This window comes from Patagioenas fasciata, chromosome 11 (assembly GCF_037038585.1).
Source record: "Patagioenas fasciata isolate bPatFas1 chromosome 11, bPatFas1.hap1, whole genome shotgun sequence".
Lineage (NCBI taxonomy): Eukaryota > Metazoa > Chordata > Aves > Columbiformes > Columbidae > Patagioenas > Patagioenas fasciata.
The window spans coordinates 16638872-16666284 of NC_092530.1; the positions used below are offsets into that span (position 1 = coordinate 16638872).

General features: G+C 36.9%; 1 long non-coding RNA gene across 1 annotated transcript in view; it reads left to right on the forward strand.

Annotated features, from left to right (window-relative positions):
- Positions 1–9408: 9408 nt before the first annotated feature.
- LOC139828841 (uncharacterized) overlaps positions 9409–27413 on the forward strand; it is a 31839-nt gene continuing 13834 nt past the window's right edge. The window contains exon 1 of the long non-coding RNA XR_011740864.1: positions 9409–9543. This is a non-coding gene — a long non-coding RNA (uncharacterized lncRNA). The remainder of the gene's footprint in view (positions 9544–27413) is intronic.

Consider the following 27413-nt stretch of genomic DNA (forward strand, 5'->3'; position numbering starts at 1 on the left):
TATCTAGATTAATGTAATAATTCTCAGTATATCTTTCCATCTTAAACATTTTTTGTGTTTCTCCTTTGCTTTTTCTGAGCTAGATTTGAGCTGGGTTTGATCCGCCACCACATTTTTTATGTCACTTGGAAAACCATTGTGTCTTTGGGTCCTTTTTCAGTTATGTGGTAATTTTTATAATAGTCTTCTGTAATCTGTGTTGGCATTAGCAAAGGACATCCTTATGTCCCTGACTTTCTTGGCTTGAAACATGCTGATAATTATATTTCAATACAGAAGTAAACTTAATGGTTCAATACATATAAAGTTAGTAGTGACTTAGCTCTTATTTGCTATATTTTCCTTGGTTGCCTGATCTTGAAAACTCTTGCTGTTTTTTTTAACATGTTAATTGAAAGAAGTACATCAGGCCATCATTTACATGGCAGTGTTTTGCACATAGAGCTTTCCAGACATACTGTATCGGTGTGTTTCATTTCTGTAGAATTTTGCGTTACATGTAATTAGACATTAATCAGTTCTTGTTGGTTTATATAATCAGCACTAGTTTATAATTCTGAGACAGTTTAGCACAAAGTTGGAACATCCATTGAGTTTTCAGGGTGGGTAGGGATGTTGAATATTTGTGGTTAACAGACATTAACCTTGTCTGTTGAAAAAAAATGACAAGGTGACAGGTTGTGTTTGGCCTTGGACAAAGAGAGGGGTAAGGAAGCTTCACGCAGGTGCACGAGGTCAGTCCACGAGCATGAACCACGGTCATGGAAATGTCCAAGGTGCCTCGGGACTGAGCAGAATGTATGTCAGGCTGTGTTTCATGGTCAACGAATGTCATTTGCTAGTCTTTTATTGTGCTACATATTCTACTCTATATTTTCTCTCCCTAGGCATTGCATAGCAGAAGAACCTGTGTCCATTTACTAACATAGCATAGGAAAATCAGGGTAAAATTTGTTTGTCAGAAGAGCCAGCATCAATTACTATGACAAAATGTGGACTGAAGACCAAAATTTCAGTTTCCCTCGCACATTAATTATTCTATTGTAATTCAGCCATCCCATCTGTTAGAGCAAAATTTAAAGTTTACAATAGAGCATATGCGACTTGAGGAGTGTATTTCACCTTCAGTGTGCCTGAGTGTTAGAAAAACAATCAGCTTATGTTGTAGTTGTCATAGTAACTCCCAATTTTTTTAATTAAATAAAATATAAGTAAACTGTTAGGTGATAGCGTCATTTTACAAATTATTGAAATTATTTTGGAAAATAGGTATCGTTTCAGAACACTGAGAAGATTCTCAAGCGACTTTAATTGTCCATTGAATAATATTTCAACTAAGCATTGGGAATTCCCTTCAGTAGCAGTTCATCTGGGTAATAGGTCCAGAATCACCCTGTGCATTGTAGTGATGTTACATGTTGTACCTCAAACCTCAATTTCAGTCACCACCTCAGAATCTCATTCATTCAGTGCCAGGGAATGTAGCAGTTAAGTGTCTATTCCAATCTAAAATCTGCTGGAATTTGGTTTTTTCTTTTTCACATAATTTGCGTTATGACTCTTTGATTTTTCAATCATAACACTAGAATACTTACCCTGGAGAAAACAAAACCGAAAAAGTAATGCAGTTATGTTTTTTCTTTCATACTAAGCTATGTTTGATGTAGGGATTTTTAGGTTTTGTGTTCGTTTTTGTTTTATTTTTAAATTATTATCTCATTCTGGAGTTAAGACTTGAGTAATAGTGCTACAGAAAACAGTGAGAATTCAGTTATTCCTTATAGTTTGCCAATTGATCATCTTCAGATTTGTTTTTCTGAAATGTATTGATGCAAAGAAAATTTGCTGACCAGATTTCCTTTGAAGAAACACACTGTGTGGACATCTCCCCATAAAATACAACATATTTTGCCTACCTAGGCAGGTTCACCAAATTTTCTTTGGATAGCTTGCTTTCTGCGGAGCTAAATAATGTGAAACATACCGATCAGGGCTGAGTTAGTGCCAGGGTGTGCATTTGGTGTAGTTGAGACTGAGATCACTCAGCCCATGTTCCACTTCCCTGTGGAAGGCGGTTTGGGAAGTACAGGAGCATTTCTGACAAGAATCGTGAGGAGGTCCAGTTCCCAGTTGTGTTGCAGGTGTCATGTTGTGAAGACAATCTCTTAGCTGCTTTGGCCCAGACTAACTTTTAAATACTGAAGTGGGGTGTCTAATTTAGGTGCTAAACTGTTATAGGTCTCCTCTACAACCAATGAATGAAGGCAAACATCTTCAGGAGACCCTTTGAATCATAAAATTAGCACTTGAGATGTGCTCCTCTTTTCCACTGTCCTTAGAGGAATAAGAGATTCTTAGTTGCTTCATTTTGATGTCTAAAACTAGGTGAGATGTACCCAGGCCCTTGCGTTTTAGTTTTGCATGTCTTTAGAACAGGAATGATACTTGAATGTGTTTCAGAAGTGATGTGGAACCAAATATGTACAAGTTTTTGTTATAGTTGTAACAGCTGTGGAGTTGGGCATAAATACAACTAGAATACATTGTTTGCCCGTAGTGTGTTAACACAGCATTTCTAAAGTAATAAACCATTGGTAGCTATTTATTGTCAAGATCTTTTGGCTTAAAAATCTTAATGTTTTTAATATTAGTGTCCTGCCAATTTTTTTCCTTTTCTTCTATTTTCTGTAGACTTTATATCTGTTGCCTAGGGGCTTTTCAAGAGAAACAGACTTTCTTTTTTTTAATAAAATACCAGCAAAAAGTGTAAATTTTGGCATTAAATTAAAAGACAATGAATCACTTTTTTAGCTGCTAAATTAATTATCATCAAAGGTTTCATTAACAGCAGATTTCTTATCAGCAAAGTCAACAAAATTGGAAACTGGACAATTTTCTCCAATTATCGAAAAATAAAACATTTTATGGTTCCTTTTCTTCTCACTTTGTCCTTTCTAGAAGACCGACTACAGCATGCAGAGTGGGATTCAAAAGTCCTCAAATCTCTTTCTTCCTTCTTTGCTCTAACTGGAGTTGGAAAATGTGATATCAAAATACAATCTCAATGTTAATCTGGGTCTGTCTAAAAATCAGTTTCTGTACATCATTATTACAGAAACATTGAGCTTAGGATAGTGTGTCCATTTTAAATAAAATAGTTTTTTTTCAATAATTATCTAACAATTATCTTACTATCTGCTAAACTTCCCTTGATGTTTAGGTGAAATTACTTTAAATAACCTGGTTTGACTGAGTTCAAGACATTTGCCTGCTAAAAATTCAGCTCAACTTAGCTTTACTGGAGCATTTGGGCTGTTCAGTGTTTTAACCATTAACTAATAAAAACCAACAACCAGAACCCAAATCCCACAACCTCTTTTGATCGTTCTGCTTCTGTTCTGAATGTCTGTTGTCTCCTCCTTTGGGTCATTTCTAAGACCAGAACTTCTGCACAAGTTACAAGAGAGAGTCACAAATCATCTGCCAGGTGTGAACTGCGACATAGCTGGATGTTACTGATGCTATTGTGTGTAAGAAGAGTAACATCTAATAGATTGAGGAAAAAGAGCAACAGTCACGTTTTATTTTTCTAATTTTAATAATTACAGAAGGTCTTGATAACTTTTGTTTGTTTGTTTTTTGGGGGGTTTTTTTTTGTGTGTGAGAAATGTGGGAACCAGTAACTCTTGAAGCTCTTGCAATACAGGTGGTTTGAAGTAATAACATTTTTTCTTTACCCTGTCGTGATGTGATTTTTGGTGCAGATTAAGGTGTATCCAGTGATGTATTTTGGGGTTTGTTCTCTTTTTGGGGATTCCGGTGGTAAGGAGAGGTGTTTGCTTTGCCTGGAGGGTCAGCACTGATGCAGGGTACTTACTAAGCTTCCTGTGATGCCTTTGGCAGGGAGTGGTTTGTGAGATTGAACTGATTCATTGAGTTTAATTTCATACATTGGGATAACACAGCAGCATTCATTGTACATCTCAGGCTATACAGACCGTAAGATGGGGTGGAGATGTCACCTTATTCATCACACAGGGAGTGATGCAAGGGGCCTACAAGGTTTGTGGGCTATAATTATCCTTAGTAATTTAAGAATCCATTTACCTTCTGTGGATTGAGATACAGTTTAATCAAATATGGTGGTAAATCAGCCTTTATATTAGGCACATTCTATAGGCTATTATGTAGGTGGTAACATTTTAAATGCTTCTGTATTGAAAATCTTCCCAGGTGTACAGGCACAGGTTTCAATTGTAAAAAAGAATTTTGCAATAATAACCAATGAAGTGTTTTTTCTTTAGAAACTGTGCTATTTTGAACAAAGACTCTGGATATTTATAATCCAGGGTTAAAAATTCCATATACTGTGGTCACTCTGTAAACCAATTAGTAGCTGCCATCTCATTTGGTCAATGACCAACCAAAACATTTAAAAGCAAACATATTTTCAGGATTTAACACTAACAAAATTCAGTACTTTTTTTGGTCAGTCTTCTAATTATTTTTTCCTTCAGGTGAAATACAAATAGAATAAGGAGCAAATGAAGGTGTTTCTGAAAGCTCTGATCTTCTGCTGTCATCCTCAGGAATGTTATGCTTCCGGTTTTTTATAACAACAGCCACCAAGACTGAATATGTGTTGCTGCTTCTTTCATACTTCATGAAAAATCTTCTTTTATATGGTACTGGTGTAGTCTCAAAGAAAGTCAGTACTTACTGTCTCTAAAACTATTCCATTAGTAGCCTGTTCTCTGTGGCATAATGTTTGTTGGAAGAAAGATAAGAAAGAGAAAGAGCTTTTTTAAAGATTGTTTATGGTGAAGGAAAAACAAAGCAGTATAACAGAACACATAAAAAATGAAAATTGCTATATAGTTTAATGAATATTTTGTAAAAATCATTTTCCATTCTCCTACAAATTCATGATAGGAGCCCTGCTGGCTGCTTGTACATGATTTATCATGTCAGATTATATTGCAGCAAGCAGACTATATACCCTTTGACCTTGAAGACTCCTGCTACACTACTATAAATTTTGTTTTCTTAAAAGTGGGGAGTGAAAATGCCTTTTCATTTAGCCAGTTACTGATCTTAAATACCTAGCAAAATGAGATTTTGTTCTTTTCATTCTGCTTTGTGTTAGCAGATGATATTGTGTCATCCTGAATTTATGTGGAAAAGTATCTGGAATTTTTTGCATCTCTGTCTTGATGTGCGTGTCCACAGCTAAATGTTATTTTCAGCACAAATATGTGGACGATGTTAACAGACCTTTTCCATGCCAGCATTTGCTGAGCTGTGGAAAATGTGAAGTTCTCAGTGCAGCTTTTTTCAGAAACTGGTTTTTGACTATCTCAGCTTTGTGACAAGCAAAGAACTGCTATCTTGTGCAATCCCAGAAAGATACTTTGTGACCCAAGGAAGCCTGATTTCTTGTAAATGTCTATCCTACATTCACATGATATTCCCGAACCAGACCTGGAACCAGAGTTCCCCTGGTGACCAGTGCTTCTCCTGTGCCCACCAACCCACGGGATGGTCTCAGCATCCACTGGCTGGAGGAGGCACCACTGTGCTGGGGTGGGTGAGTTTGGTAGAACGGAACTGTAATGTTGAACTTTCAAGCTTTCCTTCTGAAGGGACAGTGGGTTTCCTCTGTCAAGCTGCCGATTTTCATTCTTCTTGAACTTTGCATCTTTGAGACCTCTTCTGCTTGTCGAATTCCACTTCAGTGGATCCAAAAGTCTTGGTGCTGGGGGAAGGGCTGGTTGTTTCCAAAATGAAGGAAAAATACTAAGAACATCTATAAAAATGCATTGTGTTTCATGAAAAAGTGGATCTGTAGTGTAGTTGAAAGGGAGCCTAAGTAGGCAAGTCCCACTTTTTTTTTCTTTTTTTTCTATAGGAAAGTGTATTTAGGTCTATAAAACCTTCAAAACCATACTTGGCAGAAACACATCCTGCATAGAAAATACAAAAATTCTATCCGTTGAATGAACATCTGTTTTATAAGTACTCGGTTAAATAAAGGGTTCAGCCTCGTGAAGTTTTCATCTTCTGTTCTTTAATCCGATGCTTAAATTCTTCCGTCTATTTAACTAAGCTTGCTCTGCTCTCAGCCAGTTTAATCACAGGTAGCTTGGGTTAATGTACACCTCAGCCACTGACAAGCAAAAATTTCATGGCCGCTTTATTTTGCTTTGTGGTAAAGCTATTTACAAGCCTCTTTGACTAAGAATAAAAATAAATAAATTATACATATCTCTATTGAGTGGGCTAAATTGTGCCCTAGAGCAAACAATGAAACTCCGGCTAGATGAGTGCGGACTGATCCACCGGGATAGATCATGTGCAGAGATGGTCCTGGGAAGAATTGTGTAATAATATAGTAGTTGTATCAATAGTGTAAATTAATGAATTATTGTTGTGAAAGTGTACAGAATGTTTCCACAGCAGAAGCACATACGAAAAATGCAGCGACATTTAGTTATGTGGTCAACTAATTTTCTCAATACTGTAAACAAAATTTCAGTTTTATGTCACTTCTGTTTGTGTTCAGAATACCAAAACGATGACCAAATAATGAAAACCGAATGAGATAACTCTTTGAAACTAAACCATAAGAACTGCATTATTGAATTATGATAATGCCTTTTACATGGCAATCAAGCTGTACAGCATTTAAAGCCGTAGGCAGGAAGTTTCTGTTCTTTATCCTGTGAACATGAAGAAATACAGGCTTTTTATTTTATAAAGGCCTTGCATTTTATTAATAATATCTTAAACCATACAGATTTGTGTTTGGTATGAAGAGGATTATCAAAAACAAAACCAAGAATCAACTTTTTTTTTTTAAATTATCTTTTCAGTAAATATTACTGGAAAGATTACTTTAAAATGAACAATAGAACAAAATCCAAACTAATCATAAAAAATTATATTGAAATTATTATAAACAGTGAAAATAGAAATATGAAAATATATATATAAACTAAGATTTTATGTGTAAAACTTTTGTATGGCAAATAGTAAAAAAAAAATAACAAGGAGTATTCAGAAAAAGGAACTTGAGTTTATAACCTAGTGGCACCAGCTATGGAGGTGTCCATGATTCTAATAGAGATTTAGAAACCGATTTTTGTTTTTCACTCTAAGCATTCAGTGTGGTGCAAAACAGTTAAGCAGTTCTGATTTCAGAAATAGCAATGGTAATCCAATGAATACCTCATCGATTAAGATATAGACTCTCCTGATTATTCCTTCCCCACTTCATTGAATTTTAAATTATTTTCTCTGTGCTGTCATTCATTGAAAAGAGGAGAAAATACCTCATTCCTTGCTCTCCTCTGGCCAGGTGGAGCCATGTCCCAAGGCCAGCAGATGTGATTTTCAGGAAAAAAATATGCAAAATATTGTCCAATACTTACGCAGCATTATAATGGCGATCACTTAGCAGAGAAACTTGCATACCAAAAATTGCGGTAAAACAAAAAGTAAGACTTATCTGTTAGTTCTGCAAGTAGCAACTAAAAATATCTTTACAAATTAATGGAGTTAGGGAACTCTCCTGGTTTTTAATTTACTTTCAATAATTCATTAGCATACACTTTAACCTTAATTGCCAGTCCCCACAGGATTCATATACTGTGCCAAAACAGATTTCTCATAGGCAAAATTAATTTTCTGCGAATAACTTCCCTATTTTTCCTAATTCAGGAGCACCAGAAGGTAGCACAGCTTTGGTGATTTGATCTCAATACATAAGATTTCAGCACTCGCTTTAGCCAGCATTCTTGTGTATTGAATTTTCTTATTCAGACTGCTAAAAATTGGGTGTGACTTACAGGAGGATATGATTCATTTTGATGGAACAGCTTCTAGGTATCTGTATTGGTGCTTATTAATTACTTTAGCAGAAGTGTTTTGTTCCTTCAGTTCCTCTTGAGGATTAAATACCACATAACATATGTTAGATTTTGGCAATCTTATGTTTACAGAAGTTTAAAAAATATTTTGAGCAGTTGTGCATGAAATTATTTAATATCTCTCATGAGAGGAAATGCTAACAATGTTAAACCCAAATACAACTGCTTTCTATGAATACTCTTTTCATATCTCATGAGAAAGTGCTGAGTGGAATATGCAATTTCCACACTACTGCGGGCTCTGGAAAATCAAGCCAACAGTGATACCTGAAAACAAATACTAAGAGAGGAAAGTGTAATACTGAAAATAGTTGAAAATAACACATATTGGCCTGGTTACAGTCCCTGAGTAGGAAAAAAAAAAAGTAGATTTCTTTCAGAAGTATATCTAAGTTAAATATTGAAGACACAGATTGTAGTACAGGAATAAAAATATATTGAGAATGTAGCAAGTTATTTTCTTAAATATTCTCTATTTTCTTTAGTTTTATGTCATTATAGAGATGATGGCTGTAACAGAAGCTAATTTCCACATTAAACTGAAATGGCCTCTGAAGGAGAGTTAGGAATGGCACTTCTCTCTGTCTTCTCTTCGTATTTACTCATGCAAACCGCAGGGGCTCCTCCTGAGCCCCCAGCTGGCAGAGCTCTTCCCTGCCCGTGAGGGCAGCTGCCCTTGTGCAGCAGCTCGATGGACTCACCTGACCTGAGAACACCTGGCTCTCATCCTACCTGAATGGTTTCCATGTGACGGACAGGTGCTACTCTGCCTTCCACAACTGTCACAGCACCATCTTCCTCTGATCTGAGGTTTAAGGGACTGGAGAAAAGAGAATTGTCTCCTGTATCAAACTTTGGAATTGTACCTTGTTTCTCAGGTTCTTCCTTTCATCTACTATTACTTCCACGGAACAAAATCCCCTCTAAAAGCAGAAAACTGTTCCTGTCTCTCCTCTACTGCCTTCTGGTTTCCTAGATACCTAGCCAATCCCATCACTTCCAAGACAGTTCATTTCCCTTCCCAACATTCCTTAATAATGTGGAAAATCAGTGGTTCACACGTGCTTAACTGCTTTGACTTCACGTCACAGTCTGCTGCTGCACTCCAGGTGAGTTAGCAGTGTTGCCCTGCTCCCCTGGTTCCTCCACCCAAAGAACAAGTACAAGACATTTTTGGATCTTTTTCTGGATTCATTTTTTTTTTCACAAAATCACGTTACTTAAGAAGGCAATTTCTGAGTGTTATTTTCTGTTTTACCTATAACCAAAGAAGGACATTACTTGATATTGCCAGTTGAGATTCACTTACTCATTTAAACCCAGTCATGAACCTCTGGGGTAAGAGACTGCCTGACCATTGGCCTTCTTGCTGTGGCTTTTGTTCAATTTTCCTTAATCTGCCTCATTCATTCCTATACGTGAGGTGGTTCAGAGTACATGCATAGTAAACATTCACCTTTTTTACCCACAGACCTACCTAGGACTACTTTTTGGAGACTGGGATGGGACTTGAGGACAGAGAGCTTCATTGTGGAAGGAGAAGGAGCTCAGAGGTTCTTCATAGGAGAGATGGCCCTGTATGATGAACAACAAACTGCACCAGGATGGGTAAAAAGTAAGTGAAAACATTGCACTTCTAAAGCCTCATTTTGCCGATCTCAAGAGGCTCCCCTTTCCCATTCCTTTCTTCTTGTGTGTTCTCTGAGCAGCGAATCCAGCTATCAGCTCCCAAGTCTCTTTCCCTCTTTATTCCACCCAATTGCTTCTCTGTCACTGTTTCAGAGGTGAATATTGTCCATATGGCTTAAAGCTTTAATGACTTTCTAGATGTCTATATCTAATGCAATTCTAAACTGTGTCATTACTGAGTCAGGCAGCATATTTCAGTGATAACTAACCAAATGCATGATGTTATCAGTACCTTTACCTCTGAATGCTAAACCCAGACCTATGCTTCTCAACAGGAAAGGGGGTTTCTAAAAAGTGTTTAACACAGACACCCATAAGTTGTGTTCATGGAAGTCACCATTGTCAACTATAGCCCATTGCTCTCCTGTTCTCAGCTGCTGATGTTACCTACGTGATCTTAAGTAAAAAAGGATCACAGACAAAACTGATGTATGCTTTTGATTTCACATAGGACTAAAATGGCCATTCTGACTACTTCCCTATGGAGGAGTGACTTTGCTCAGTAGATTTGACACTGTACTGATCAGTCAGGATAAGTCTCGTCTCTCCCTTCCCAAATTCTTATGGTACATCCAGTTCACCTTATGTGTCTTCATAGTGTTTTGTTGCAGGAGTAGCAACATCAGATCTTTGAATTTCTCTTAATATGAAAACTTAAATTGAGGTCTTTATTTGGTTATATCCTCACTAATACCTGCATCTTAATAGCAGTGCTGCTGCTGGTTGTGCTATCATAGTGTAAGAGGATTAATTTCTACTCTTAAGTGAAACTATGTAAGTTGTCAAAAACCTATCTGAATATTCTGTGTTCTTTAAAAGAAATCAGAATTGGAAAACCAGATTTGCAGAAGACTGGCAAGACCTGGGTGGACTTCTCTGTAGTTTCTGACATTGAACATTTAGGGCACAGAGATATGCTATAGATTTTATGTGTGAAGTTTTCCAAAATTGCTTCAGAGAGGTACTTGAGAAGAAAATAGATAACCAGATATATCTCAAATTAAAGTAGTGCATTCAGAAGTTGCACTGCAAAGCAGAAGACACTTTATTCCTGGATATTATATGAATGACAGTAGCTTAGAACATAGTGGGGTTACATCAGCTTTCATGAGGCATCTGGGTGCAGTGAGAACATTCCCATGAGTGTGGCAGCCACAGGGTCAGACTGAGCTTTGCAGGAATTTCCCAGGTGAACCCGCTGTCAAAAACAAGAGTCTCTTACTTCTCTGTCCCTTGCACCTTTTCGCGGTCTGGCTTGTCAGGCTCGTACTGGCATGCTGTGAAGGGAAAGATGCATGAGTTTTCTTGAGTAAATGTTGTCCTTTTTCTCTCTAGAATGCACATATAGCAGTTCCCTTGCATTGCCTTCATGTTTTTTCAGAATGATAAAGCTGAGAGTGTTGAATTTCCTGTATATGAGCTTGGATGAGGTTATTTTCCAATTTAGGGGTTTTTGGCTTTTGTTCTTTGGCCTTCAGAAGGAAAATAATTTGTAGATAAACATGTGCACCTGGTGCTAAAACAATAGGTACTAATTCATTTATAAAGAGGATAGAACTGGAACCCTCATACACTAGGTTTCCAGGAAAGCAGTCAGCCATGACTTGCTCCACGCCAACAAAATAACTGGGTATTTTTGTTGTTTGCACTTATGATGATTGTTGAAAGCTTTTCCCTCTTTTTTTGCACTGAGTTTAATTATGAACAGAACACATAAATAGCATTACAGTTTTGGAATGCTGGTGGAGGCAATAGCTAATGACAATCATGGATGAATAAAATTACTGTCTTCTAAAGTAGTGCAAATTTTATTTGGGGGGGGGGGAAGGTGAAAGTCCTTTGTTTGTTCTGCTAGAAAGAACAAAGTCTTCTGAAGTTATGTGTCAAATAGACTAGTATTGTGGAGGCAGCTGAGATACAAATATGATTCTGCAATTGGTATCATAATGCATTTGCCAAAAAAAAAAAAAATTGAAGCACATTGCATTAGCATATTAACACAGTCTACCCACTACAGTTGCAGGTCTTCTGCTTTTATGCATTGAAATAAAGTTCAAGGTGAATGTCACTATACCATAAAATTTATTTTAGATATTCTGAATATGGTATCCAATATTTTCACACCAAAACTTGAATATTGATCTCATTTGTTTTCTGCATGCACTTTTCTATCATATCTAATTCCAGCAGAAGTCTTACTCAAAAGCTGAATGAGGGTGAAACTCTGGTTGGATATTATTTAGAATATTTGCTTATGTTTTCATTTTTCCTTCTTGAGCTGTAAAACAATTATTCTCAAAACATAATCAGAGAAGACTGGAAGAAAATCCAGAAAAAGGTATAAAAATACCATGAGAGACATATGATGAGTGGGTGGGTTTTCTTCAGAGTCCATCTGTAAAACATTTTTTAAAAAATGACATCGCACAATGATTTGTTGGAGGGAAGGACTGGGTCCGAGATATTCAAAGAAGATAGTTAATGGAATGGTGATAGTTTACACCAGCTGGGATATGTTTCTAAATGGCTTCAGCCACTGGCTGGAGTCAGCACAGTAAGATCTACACCCTGTGAAATAAGATTAGATGCTTTAAGGAAAAGGAAGCCTAGTGGAGTTTTAATGAGGGATGAAGAAACCACAGTGAAGAAACATAGATGTATCAAAATTAGGGAGCGCTGAATTCGGAAGGAATGCTGTGTAAGAGACCCCCGGACAGAGGTATAAAGGAAGAGGAGAATGGAATATGTATCCTGGGACTTCTACCCATTGCAAACAAGGAATAAGAAAGGAGAAATACGAAATAAAAACTTAAAAGGGATCTGCTAGTTGAAGACCAGATCTTCTGAAGGGCACAGGTTGGGGTAGAAACACTTTTCTGTGTCATTGAGGGAGGAACAGGATGAGCAGTGAGGGGAAACGGATTTCAGCTGGGATGAGGGAATTGATCCAGCGAGTGTGAGTGGGGATTAATGTTGTTTGGCTGTAAGTAAACCAAATCAATTCATAAAGACTTGATTCTGGGTTGAATTGATGCTGTGTGGGATGAATTGACGCTGATGGCGCATGCACTAAGCAGTGTTGAGTTACAGAAGGAGATATTTGAATATGTATGTCAGTGTGAGGGGAATTGACTTTGACTGTGGAGGACAAAGTAACTGAGAATTGATTTTTATTGTGGAAGGAAATTGATCCAGAGAGAGAGGGAAAATCAGTTTGATTTGCGTGTAAGGAAAGCTCCGACAATGGTAGAGGACTGATGACAGAGGTGGTTTTGTAGGTAACTGTCTTTGAAAATCTTGATTCTGCTTCTGATTTCTTAGTACAGTGAAGACCGGCTGGGCTATGTGAACTGTCTTGATTTGCATCCAGGAACCTTAAATGTTGATTGAGACAAGGCAAAAGTAGAACTGAAGCAGGAAAACACATGTGCCAGTAGACATATTCTTTGTTACCCTCTGAGCAACAATAAGAATTGCTGGTGTACTTGACAAACTAAGATATTCAGAGTTATATTTAACAGTTGGTAAAGTAGACTGTTGAAAATTGACTCACTCAATTTGACAAATTATCAAATAACTCAGATTTATTTGAGATAAAACCATGTTACTGAGTCTTGCCTTCAAGGAGGGTAATTATGAGCACCTGTAATATTCTACTCTTTAAAAGATCGGCAACTTACTAGTAACTTGTTGGGTAATTTGTTATAGCATTACACTTACATCTTAATGTTGAGTTCAGCAGATAATAAAGATACAAGCTAGTACATGCTAATTCCATGTTCAGCAAACCCAAGAAGGGGCTCAGAATAGGCTAGTTTCAAACAAAAAGAGATAAAATTGAAACAGGTTTTATGAGGCAGGAAGCTCTTCTTTTCACATAGGTTTTCTTTCATTAGGTAATATATCAGATGTAATAGGAAAAATGCAGGATGTAACAAATCACCAAAAAAAAGTCAGTGTAAGGTTTTTCCCAGACTTTAGAAGCCTGTGTTTTACATGGTATTTTATAAATATTAGGTACTTAATTGTCTGTGTGAAAAATAACTATCATTTATTGCCATTTTACATTTAAACTAAATTAGGAATTGTAGCCAAAAATATCACTCCAGGGTTTATACAGTTGTGTCTAAATCCATGCTGATATATTTTAACCTATGCACATATCCATTTAAAAGGGTGTTTATCTCCTGCGTGACAATTCTTAATAACACAATAGACTACTCCTGTATCCCCTTGCCATCCATTAGTCAATATATCCACAGCAACCAGCAATAACCCAGCAGCAAAAAGCATACTTAAGTTCTTTAAAATCTCCCACCTGAATTGCTGTAGCCAGGAAAAACAAATGGGCCCAAATACATGTGGCTACATTTTGAAAACTGCTGAGCACCTATAGCTTCATCAAAAGATGTTAGATGTCAGCACTTCACAATTTAGACCACCAAATTAAAAATATTAACGACGTGAATTCATGAAGGCTACAATAATCTGTGTCAGGGCTGACATTTTACCAAGAATCCATCTCTCATTTGGAATGTTTTTCTTGCCATTGTAAGTAGTCATTTTTGTGGCTTCTTGTCCCGTGTGGTGCTGCCGTGTGCTGTTGAGGGCACGTTGACTCCAGGGCCAACAGCAGTTATCTGAACAGCTGGGAGCTGCCGTGGGACCTTCCCCAGAAGCAAAAGAGATCACTGGTTATGGTTTTTCAAGACATGGGTTTGAGTGAAGTGCATGCTACATAGGCCAAATCCCAAGGAGTATGGACCGAGATGCAAAAAAAAAGCAAGGTTGATACTTTTCTAAGATAGGTAAATCCATGGCCTTGTGTCTTTTTGTAGAGGGCAGCTCTGAGCTTGCATTTTTTATCTGGTTCTCAGAGGACATTCGTTCCTAAGAAAAAATAATTAAATTAAAAGCTTGGCTAAGAGAGCCTGGTTCCTATGTCTCTGTCCCTGTGCTGTCTTTCTTACTAGAACCCCCAAGCACTTGAGTTTCCCTCCTCCCTGGTCCAGAGTATCCCCTCTCCTACCCAGTGGGACTGTGCTTGTTTCTGAGCTCTTATATGCCTCGATTGCCTGGTTATTTCTGGTATCAGACCTTCCTGCTACAGGGAAATCTGGTTTGCTTTCCATCTCTCCATTTCATGACAGTTCTAGAGTAATAATACCCTCTGAACTGGCTCATATTTAGTTGAAATTGGTCAGTGGCTTCAAACTTAGCATGGCCTGAAGGAGGGTAAAGGACAGACAGACCTGATTACCACATGGCTAAAGCCCAGAGCAAAGCATTAGTTAGTACTGGTGTAGAGTGAGAAAGACTAAAGGAAGGTCGAGTGAGCTTTGGATGGGAAGAAATGGGCAGATGATGTGATATTTTATCAGAATAGCCTCAGGTTGTAGAGGTAAATACAGGACGTATGGGATTTGGTACAGAACTTTTAGCACCCCATAGTTTTTAAGAGTTGAATTAACTTTAAAAGATTTACTCCATTCAAATAAGTCCTGATGTTAGAATACAGTACTTACAGAAATGCAGAATTGGAGGCTCATGCTGAAAGGATTTACAGAACTCTTACCCTTTTACTGTTGCTTAGCATTATATAAGTAGTTTGTTTCAAAGTCATAGAACTGGGATTTTCCTGGAAATAACTTTGTAATGAAATCCTTTATTAACTGTTCACAGTTGTGCAGAAAAACAAGGATATTAAAGAAGAATGTGCTGGGTTGGGGGTTGCTTTTTTGTACAGTTTTAAATTGAGCAGTCTGAGCATTTTAACAATCTTCCTACTGCTATATGACACCTTAATAATACTATTTAAAAGGTTTGAATTGTTATTTTTGATGCTGGATCTAGAAACATGGATGTCTACCTCCTTCTCTGCCTCTCTCTGTTTCTCTCTGTAAACATATCCCTAGTTTCCCAGCAGGTTCAAACACAGATGGCTGCCTTATTGCGACAGAAGCAAAAATGCTACATTAATGTTTAAAGAGATTAAAAATCCTCTTGGCAGCAGTGGCATATGTTACCAGTTAATTGTAGCACTGGAAGCTTCCCTGCTGTTTTAAAACATGGACTCATTTTACTTGCTTTCTGCAGAGCAGTATGAAATGTCAAATTTGTTGGTATAAGTTTTGAATCCAGTCTGACAAAAATGAGTCATAAAGACAATGTTGTTGTCCTATCTAACATAGTTTTTGAATCCAAATAATGTTCTGCTACTGTGCCAGCTCTGGCAGAAAGCTGGCTCCCTGCTCAAACTCGACAATCATGTGTATACTTTATGATTTCAACAGAGGGTGTCTGCTTTTGGAAGGCAATTTTTAGCTTTTCACCTGCATTATTTCAGATTATTGTCATGTTGGCCAAAGCAGGCTGCTTGTTTAAATTACTTTTAAGATGCAACGCTAGCTTTTTCTGGCATAACCTCCAGTTGGAAACAGAATAGTCGAACCCGCCCCATGATAGCCTGCTAGCAATGAGTATTTGGGTTGTGTTGAAGACATTTTTAACTGCCGTGGTCAGGTGATTAGCCCACTGCTGAGTAACATCATTCTTTCCAGATCCCTGTTCACAGATTAACAATTCTCAGTAGTATGTTGCTGACAGTGTGCAGCTACTATATGGAGCTGGGAAAAGAAATAGGAAAAATAATTTGAAGAGCTGAAAACTTCCATCATTCCTTGTTTGAAATTCTGTTGCCATTTTTTGGAGTTTCTCCAATTCTCTTTAAATCAGGTAGCAGCTGTCATATCAGATATACATTAGAATAAAACAAAGGATTCAGTCATCTTAACCAGCCTTTACACATCAGACACTATTAACAGAGCACTTTTGCTTCAGAAAGACTGATGGTAAAACTTCATGTTACTACGCTGGATGTGTTATAGTACTGTGTGTATGTTTTGACTAGAGCTGCACAGGCTTAAGTATTCTGGAAAGTAATTGTGGCATAAATATATTCTCATGTTGGAAAGGTAAACAAAACTTGGCATCACATATTGCCTGTGATCCTTTTTACTATTTATTCTTTGCCATATGTGCATATTAGGTTTTACAGAGAAGTAGATGTGATCTCTGCCCCCAAGGGCCTTACAGTCTAGATTAAATATCACATGGAGATGAGACATTCGTGGTGGTGCTCTCAGCAGGGAAGGCCAAGGCTGTGCTAGGCATGAACCATCCTTGTTGCCTGAGAAACAGACCTTTCAAATCAAGGTTGAAATACATTCGTAGGAGAGCACAACTGCTCCTGATTTCTTCTGAGGGTTTCAGACTGTGTAGTACTTACCTGATATCTGTTTCTAGCACTGATATCTACATTTTGAAAAATCTGTGCAACCCCAGATGGTTTTCTCTGTTGTTACTAAGGCATACACTGCTGGTCTGGGCAGTCAGGGGATTTCCGGATTACAGCTTTAGTCATCTATGCATTACTATTACTTGTCATATTAATTACAGCAATATGAAAATTTAATGTTTTATTTTGGGAAAAAGTTACAGTTTTGAACAGAGTCCTGCAAATTATCTTAGTTTATTACATTTTGCGGGAACTTTAATTTAGTCAATATTTGTCAAGAAAGTGATGTCGCTGGACTTGATTTATATTGGTTTTTTTTAAGAGAAAGGTTCCAACTAACTTTATTAGTGTAATGTAAACCTACTAGAAACAGTAGTTTGGTGAAAATTTTCAAGACTGAAAATATTATTGGTGACTGAGCCATACAAATGCCACTCACACAGCAAAGTAAGAAACATTAGCAACTTGCTGTTCTTTTCAACTTCTGCTTGGAAACTTTTGATTATAGGTGGCTGTCCAGTAGGAAACTGAAAATAAATAGTAGGGAGGACCTCTGTACAATAAAACAGGGGATTGTGTTGCATTCTTTGTCTGTTTGGTGGGCAGTAACTTCAGCAGCAGATTGATACTGTGATTCATGACACCAAAGAATCTACCAGTTGAGCTTGAGGTTCACCTGTTATTCCATGTGGTTTTCGTGGAGCACAGTTCAAAAACTTCATTTATATAAAGCAACATCCTGAAATATCTGGCTTAAAAAGAGGAGAGACAACACATTAGAAATGAAGCAAGTGTCTTCCTTGGCTGCATATTTCTCCTTCATTCTATGCTGTCCTTTGCGGTAAGGTCTTTAACCCATCGTTTTTGTGGATTCTGATCAGTCTCATTAGTCTAACTTCATGGTTACTTCTGTTATTTCTCCTACCCTGATTTGATTAGATCATAAATTCAGAATATAGACAGTGAAATATATAGCTTAAGAAGTCTAATTAAAAGAGCAGCTTGTTTGCTAACACAACACAGATTTAAATTCCCTACATACAACACTACGGATTCATGCCCTGTGCAGCTTATTGTTATAGGACCCATACAAGTCAATAGGATAATGGAGTTACTAGAGGAAATTGCCTTTCCTGAGCATAAAAGGTTCTTTACCAAGACAATTTGCAGTTACTTAAATTATATATGTGTGCTAATTAATACAAAGCTTTCAGGATAGACTACCAGAAATGAGCAGGAATTTTTCCTTCAGTCTGAAGAGTGGGCTGCTTTGGGGAATGACAAACCTTGGAGCTGGTATTTGTCACCCACTGTATCTCTTGCTAATGGAAAAATTCAATCCAGTGGTAACATGTTCTTGTTCAACTGAAACAATATTTATTCTAGATTGCAAAACAGAGATCATGTCTGAGCTACTTATAGTCAAGCAGACACACAAGAAATGGTAATATTGCCTAACTAGTAGTCATGAACAACAAATAAAATTGTCATATATGACAGTAATATTCTGGAGCACTATATTAAGTCTTGTTTTCAGCTTACAGTCAGCATTAGAATACATATATTGTGTATCATTGATCAAGAGGTTGCAACCAGAAGTATTTTGGTTAAATTATTTTAGATAACAGAGATACAAAATTCTTGGCCCAAGCTGTAAAATACTTATTTCAATGCTAAGTGCATATCAAGACATCTACTCATAAAATGTCTTGTGAAGTATCAGTGTTATTAAATAGTGTCAGGAACTCCAACTTTTTCAAAAATGTGGGTAATAGTTTACACTTTGTTTGCAAATTTGAATCCCATTGCACCTCTGAGGTCGTATTTTGGTCTCCTGCTTATGTCTTTTGTCTGCATTGTTGCTACATTTTTTTCAGATGTCAATGTAACTCCATTACTAATTTTTAAAACATAAAAGGCTGAGAATCACAATAAAGTGAAGAGAATACACCATAATCAAGACACTTACTTAAATGAGACAGTGCACCATAATCAAGACACTTATATCTAAACAAAAACACTTTATTAAAAATATCATACTGTTTTCTTTCATATTACAAGTAAGTCCAGTGTGCTGTGTATTAAAAGCATTACCACATACTGCAATGTGCTGTAGATATTTCAAGTTTTGCACATTATCTTTAACTTGAAAAATGCTATAGGTTTTTTGAGCATATGTATGTTGCCATTGTTAGGAACCTCACTTACTACTCAGTAGGATTCTTCCTGAAGTTTTCTCACTCTGATACAGCAATCACTTGGTTTTTCTTCCTAGTCATTCCTTCAGTGTTTTGGAATCCTAATGCAATTAAGTCAAGCCCACCTTAGGAAGTTGCTTTTTTTCAAACGATTCCAGCATCTTTTTTATCCTCGTATTAGTGCCTTCAGGAAACATCAGGTTTGGCCTCAAGAGCTATTTTGCTCCCTGGGATTGGGATTGCACACTAGAGTACAGAATGCTCATAGGACTGACCCAGCCAACACTTAATAGAAGGTTAAATGCAGTATGTAGCCCAGTAATAAAAGCAACATTATAATCATTTATCGATTGTTAAGGATAGTGCTGCATTAATTCTTTTTCTACAGGCAGGTTGAAGAGGGTGGTTGTCTTCTGAATGCGAGGGTACTTGAGGTTTATCAGAATTTGAGCTAATCTACATCAAAGACCACTTTTATTCTGCTTATTGATATTTTTTGCTAAAATGCTGAACACACACTCACACATACACACACACACACACAACTTTACATAGGCAATTGGAAAACATTTTGTAATTTTCTGTGGTACAGCGATAGACATCACTCACACTGTTTAAGTTACTATTACTGGTGTCCTATTATTTGTTTACAGTTTTTTTGGAGCAACAAGATGAATGCAGATGTAGCAGCAGTACTAATTCCTTTGGATTCAGATATATCCTAATTAAATTATTTTCTTACTCTGTCTTCTGCAAGGGGAGTTTGTACTTGAAGAGGAGAGTGTTTTTATCCTTCTTTCTCCATCTGTGAACTTCTGATAGCAGCATAAAATGTAAAAAAAATAATCTTTAATTTTGAAACTACAGTGAATCTGCTAAAGATATAAACAAGCATATTTAAATAGTTACTTTGCATTATTCATGTAACTGGAAAAAGATTCACTCTGGGTAGACAATTATTGTGTATTAACATCTTGCCTTAGGGCAATTGAAATGGATTTTAATGAGGTGTTACCAATCCTGAATATCTTTCATTTGCCACTTGACCCAACAATTTATTTTTTACTGGGACATCTTGACTTAAAATACTTAGCTTTATTATAGGGATTTTGTTAATCATATGGTATACTTAAACAGAATGTTTATTGGCATAAAAGGAATTTATTACATTAATCCATATTATTCTAAATAATTATAACTAGTACCCATAGCATGAAATTCATCAGAATTTCCTGAGTATTCAGATCCAGAGCCTAAGAATCATTCTGCTAAATTAGTATGCAGGTCATGAAAACAACTAATGAGGCTTCAGACCTATAAAAGTCCACTCAAACATCTGCCAGTGTTTTAGAAGATATTGTGGCCCTGGTATTAGCTATGACCTGAAGGGCAGAGCAATATGAACTTAACTAAGACAGTATTTCAGATAATTTGAGATCTAGAGACCACAGCAATAAGGAGAAGAAAAATTGTTCTTCCTCCAGCATGAGGAGACAAATCTCCACTGCTCGGTCACACAGCAGCAGGCTGAGCAGGAGCAGGATTTCAAAGTTACTTCGTTGAAATGATATGGTTCAGGTACTTGCTCTATAAGTGGTGTGATTGAGTGCTCTGCACCTGGTTGTACTTGGCAGAAAAAATGCTGTTCCTGAAAGCCTTTGGCATGACAAGTCTGTCCACGGATACATTGCTAATTTTCTACACTAACTGCTCATATGAACAGTGATGATGTGGTAGTGGTGTTTATGTTATGGCAATCCTGGGTGGTAATTCTGTAGGGTTAGTGGAGTGCTGTGAATTGACACCTTACATTATTTATTTCACTTAAACTTCATAGAAACAAACCCTAAAAGTCAATGTAGTATTGTGAGTTTGGGGCAGCAGTCAAAATTGTGTCAGAACATCCTTCACACAGGTGGCCATCACATGCATGGGAAGAGTTTGTAAACAGAGGGTACGCAGCTCTCATATCTGCTCTTACCTCTGCTGGTAGCACAGAGCAGCACTCACTGTAAAACCGGTTTGGGTACTGGAGTATATAGCCACACCAACATGGTGCTTTTCTCAGGCTACTCTTGTTTTTCACACAGTTCAGGCATCTTTATACCCTTCCTTGCTGCCACACTGGTATTCCCGTAGTGCCACATAATCCTGCTGTGGCACCAGCCCAGCACTAATGCCATCAGCAACAGCCACTAACAGTTCAGGCCTCCAGTACTAAGATCCGCCGTTCTTTCACAAGACCACAGTTTGTCCCTGAATCAGTAGTCCAGAAAGAGGAAAGAGACATAACACGAATGAATTTATGAAGAACAAGAAGTTGACCACTGCTTTGTTTCTTACTGGAACACGTGGTGCAGAGAGGGAACCTGTCTGTCTTATGTACCAACGCAATGCCAGTTACTCTGCTGGACTCTCTTTCTCCCTGTACACGTAATCTATGTTGAATTAATTTGTAGTTGGCTGAATTTCAAACAGATCAGGTTCGTTTTCATGTATGTTGATGGGATTTTCTTTCGGATCAGTTTCTTATGTTAATTAGACCTCCATTTATGCTACATTGTAATGAGCTTTAGCAACTCTGCGTGCGCAAGCCTGGTGGGAAATTGGCTGGATTTGCACAATTTCAACTTTTGCTGTTGCCTGGTTTTGATATACCACAGATTTTCCTGTTTCCCAGGTCACAGGCAGTTCTTTTCTAATTTTTCAAAGGAGGGTGTTTTTTTTGTTGAGGAATATGAGCCCAATGTAACTTGCATTTAAAAGGAATGACGGTTGTTTGTCATGGATTTGTTTGTTTCCAGCTGGGAGACTTATTGGTTCTTCAGATGGCTAAGTTAAAAAGTGTAAGTGGGATGGGTTTTTTATAGGTTCCAGTCAAGCCCTTACTTAGAGAGGAAATATCAGTCATCTAAAGTAGCTGTTCTATACTTGAGTAAGAGGAGAGTAATGTAAGTAAATCTTAAATGCCTTTTTAGCAGAATAGAGACACGAGTTTTTGAATTTAAAGGAATGTCTATATCAGCTGCTTTGCTGGTCTGTTCAATGACTGAAGGCCATCTCATTTTTAAATGAATTAATTACTCATATATTCTCTTTATTTTATTGGGAGTCAAAGGATGATTCATGCACTTGAAAAAAATCAAAGAAGTTATTTGTATGTCTAAACATACAGTAGAGTTCTCTTCAGGTGGCTATTTTTTAAAAAAACTTCTATTTCAGTGCCTCTATGGAAGCATGATCTGTGCAGACTGATACACTCACAGATATTATAAACAGGAAGGCTTATAAAATAAAAACAAAATCCAAGTTTACTCAAATTTAATATGTTCTTAATATCCAGATCATAGAAGTATATCTTTTCCAGAGTGTATTGGGAACTTTCTATCCTTTTATGTTGTTACTCACTGAAGAGTTGTTGAAGATGAGCCCTTTTCCTTAGTTTTCCTGATAATTCAGGTTGTATGACTTAAACCTGGTGGAAGCAGTGGCCATTGGAATTTGGTGCAGAGCCATCTGATGGAGTACTGGACAGCAAATCACAGCTGGGGAATGGCTGTAGCTTTATATAGACATATCAGACAACAGAGGTGGATTCCAGTGAATTCCAAGGCAGCTAATGAAAATTCCTCCTAAAAAGTCACTGTAGAGAAATACAGAGAGCTCCTCTTCAACTTCCCCACCAGCAAGTGCTCTTAGCTAGTCAATGAGAACAGAAATCTAGCTAAGGAGGGGCAGAGCAAGCCTGCTTCTGCCTCTGAAATACCTTCTGTTTACCATCGATTTAATACAACAACCTCAGCAGAGTTTGGCACTTAAAAGCTTTTTTCTTCAGGAGCCTGAGGCAGTAGCTGTAATTGCCAGCTCATAAGTAGCTTCTTCAAAACAAAACCTTATTTATTAGTTGTTTCACACAGCACAAGTGTTAATAGTGCAGAACTTGAGAGCTATTTTTTTCCTTTACAACTACCTTCAATTTCCCTTGTAACAGTAACAGTTTAGGTTTATAAATAGAAGTCTCTTTCAAGCAACTAGCTTCCATTTCCTTTTGAAAACCAGAATCTTTATCTCTCCAAATATTTTTGCATACCAAAAATACTCAAATTATCTACTGAAATACCTTAGAATATTCAGTATTTTCCTGCTACATTGTGTTGGGGAAAAAAAAGTAAATCTAGGAGACGTGGCTTAGACTGTTCCCATTTCTCAAAAGAAGTTTGCAATAAATATTCATCTTAACCTGAGGCATTGTCGTTAATATTTGAACTTGGGCTTTTCAGCTTTGTGTACTTCCAGATTCCTTCTTGAAGAAGTGAATGGACTAATTCTCAACTAATTCATGTACCACACTGTTACGTTTTTATATGTGTAATTGTCAACAAGATAATGATGAACTTCACTTTCCAAACCATTTGTTAATTCAGTCATTATCATCAAAATCTATTGCATTGGAACATACCTAAAACCCTCCTCACTTCAGTGAGATAATCTGTATAGTACATATAGGCTTATAGAATTTCTCAAAGGTATTTGCAAGATATCATCACAAGTGAGTACTGAACAATTGCACGATGATGAAAGTTATCACATCATCACCTATTCTGTAGTCAGTAGTGGGGAAATGATGCCTCATGTTAAGTGTTGCAATGATCATGAAACAGGAGAACTGCACCTGAGTTCCCCAATAAAGAAAAAAAATAAACTAAACTATATACAAAAGATTTGTTTATTAGTGATAAAGGTTGCATGCTTTACCACAGTGAAAACTGTAGGCTACACAAAGAACGAGAACTGGATAAATAATAACCATTGGCCTTTAATGGAGCACGTTAGGAGGCTGAGTGGTCAATGCAGTAGAAACATTTGTTGACTCCGGGAACCCATCCAGCCTCAGATGGTGGCCAAATACACAGATGACTGAAATCCCAGTATTGCCTGAATTCAGTCTTTAGGAAATCAGACCCTCAGTATATAGATGAGTATGTAATTCTGTGGGGCAACAAAAAAGCACCCTTGCCTACACTTAACTATATCCAGTTCTTTAGCTGTGTGGTTCTTGCAGGGTTTTAACCAAATCATTGTGAAATTGAGAAAATTTGCAGCATTTAGTTGAAAAAATTAATTTTTAGAGCAGAAAAAAAAAATCACCAATGTTCAGAAAGTGGTAAGATGTTCAAAGTGTGGACTTTCCAACAGAACTAGCTGCATACTCACACGGTCAAGAATCTAGATAACAGAAATCTGTAAAACAATTTGCAAGCATGTATTGCACCAGAGTCCACAGAAACAAAAATCAGAGTAAGTGGCCGCGCATGTAAGTGAGCCTTAGCATTAATAAACAAAACATTTAAGTACGTTGGTTTAGTATGCGTAATTGTTTTGGTAGACTGACACACTACTGACCAGTATCTTTTCACGGAGAAAACCCTGAGCATGAAATAAGTCTTTAAAGATAAAATGGAAAATCCTGCTCTTGGCTATCTGATTTCAAGGAATCTTACAGCTCGATGGGTGCTCCACTATACAACTAAACCTCTTAAAATGTCTTATTCATTGCTTGTCTGCCCTCTAACTCAATAATCTCTTAAAACATCTAAGTATCAGTTCCTTTGCTATATGTACCCGTACGTAGCTGTAGAGCATACACGTTTTGCTGCTCCATTCACAATCTACTCATGTGCATAGCTGTTCTTACACATCCTGCTCATCTCTCTGCTCTAATGATACAGCCCAAGTGGGACCGTGCTGTTCCATGCTCGCCTTTTAGGCATCACTGAACAGATGAGGAAAAGATGCTGTCATATGAACACAGGAGCCAAGTAATAGTCCTAGGACTTGCAAATGGACCATGAGAGATAGTTTTCTTACTGTCAGTTCTGATTTAAGAACCTCCTAATAAACGAACCCCTTCAAAAAGCTTTTTTAAATAATTGTAAACTGCATTACAGGTAGGACTATACCTACAGAGTTGATTAACTGAAAAATCTGGTTTTTTGACATTACTAAGTAAAAGATACACAGTGTGTACTACATCTATAAAACTGGTTGAAATGGAGGAGGTTGCAAACTACTGAAGGTTGATTAAAAGCAATTTGCCTAAATTTACTTTGGCTACCTTGCAAAGAGATTTTAGTTTCATAGTAACCTATTCTTCATCCAGTGTATTTTATTTTTTTCAATGACATTGGGTGAACACACAAAGGAACAGAATTAAAGTTTGGAAAAATTTAAATCTAGTATGTTTTACATTCCCAGTGTTCCTCTTGGCAACCTAAATATTATTTTAACTTGTGGTGTGATTATATATTGGCTCACATAGGGGAACTGCAGAACTCTGCCTGCTGAGCATCATTAAGCACTTTGGTGCTCGGTGGGAGTTTGTTCATTAGGAGAAGTGTGTTATGAATTTTATTCTGTGTGCATCTTTGTCTGTGAGAGAGAGGGAGGGAGAGCAAGGCAATGAGAAGGAAACGTAAGATAAATCTTTTACACATACAAAATAACTAAGTATCAATACTGCTATTTAAAAGAAGCAGAAAAGTATTGCATAGAAGAAAATAAGTGTCAACATGAGGTCTGTGAAAGAAGCCTCCTGAAACCTGTTGCTACTACTGTTGGGAAAACTTGCATTATTTCCTCAGACGTGATCTGGTTGGCAAGGATCCACTAGTCTGTCATATTTTGCCTTTTGGTTTATAATTTCCTTTGAGGTATTTGCCTCATTTTTTACAATCTTGAATCATATAAAGGTAAAATTATATAATAGAATTTATTTTATTAAGTTACCCCTACTTACAAATGAATTCTTCTAGCAAGAAAGAGAAGATTTAAACTGTAAAGACTTCAAATCACATATTTTTTCGGACCTTATAATACAAAATCAAAATTATTCATAGCTGAGAATAACCTCTAGTAGTTTATTCTTTTATTTAATTTTATGTGTCAGTTACAAGGCACCGAAGACTATAGGGCCAGGGAGTAGGATGTTGAAGTTCCTGGGAAAGGGTATATTTTTTAAGATACACACATTTTATTAGATTTTTTTTTACAGGTGTGTTTAAAAAAAATTCACTAGGTTAATTTTATATTCATATTGACTTTATTCTAATGTTTTGTAATTCGGTTGGCATCTCTGATGTACCTGTTTATTTATATCTGTATGGATGGGGAGATAAATCAGACTCATTGTTTTGCACATCGTTTTTCAATACCAATGCAATATAATTGCTGGGCATAAGTGACATTCGCAAGATTTTCAAATGTATATGTTTTAACTTAATATGATTTGTATCCATAAGTTTACCTTCTTGTCTTTCTATGTACATTTAAAACAAAGAAGCAACTATTGAGGGAGGAAGGAAATGTGAAAAATTGATATTATCTGTTCCTTTAAATTATGTCTCTAAATATTTTTTCTCTACAAAAGTAGCAAGAGCTTAAACAACTCCTGCTGTCTTGTTGTTCGACATCCACTACTGCCCATCTGCCTATTGATTGGTAGGAAACTCCAAATGGGAATTTCATCTCATTAATCATGTCACATCACAGGGATTAGGACAAAAAAAAATCCTTTATGCTTCACAGCAGCCATCTAATGCCTAGTAAGACAAGTGAATGAATATGATATGGATAGAATATCTTCCCACTAATTAAAGGTCATCTGCTAAAAACTGTTAGTCAGATTTTCTCAGAATGTGCAATAATCTAAGTCTGCACATATCCCAGCTTTGCAGGATGAAGGGAACAGTAAATATGTATTTATAATTCAAATGTTAGCGTAGCTCAGTGACAATACTTGCAATAGTGGTTCTCCCTGAATAGTCACTTGCAAAACCCAGTTCCATTGATTCTGTCTTATTCCCCCTCACATCATCATTAATATCCATCCACATGGCATTTCCCCACCGATATGCTCTATAATCCTCTTACACCACCACCAAAATTGTTACTGTTCTACTCATAACCCATCTAATCTGCATTTTAAGATAGTAGGATTTTTTTTTTAAGCCTGTTTGGTACTGTAATGAGCAAGAAAAAGCAATTAAAATTGCTTAGATGTGACTGAGCAGGTGAGGTGAGGTTTCCTTGCATTTAGGGCACCATGGCAGATGAGAAGGACACACACAGTCTTGGAAAAAAGCCAACTTATTAATGGAATTTGACCATGCAAAACTTGTTGAAATCCCTCTAGAACATCAAATGCCACATTATAATATCTTTACTGAGGTGCCTGCCTTTCCCAGGAAATCTTTAATTCCCTTTTCAAAGTATGATTTTTTAAAGAAATATTTTCCAAAGCAA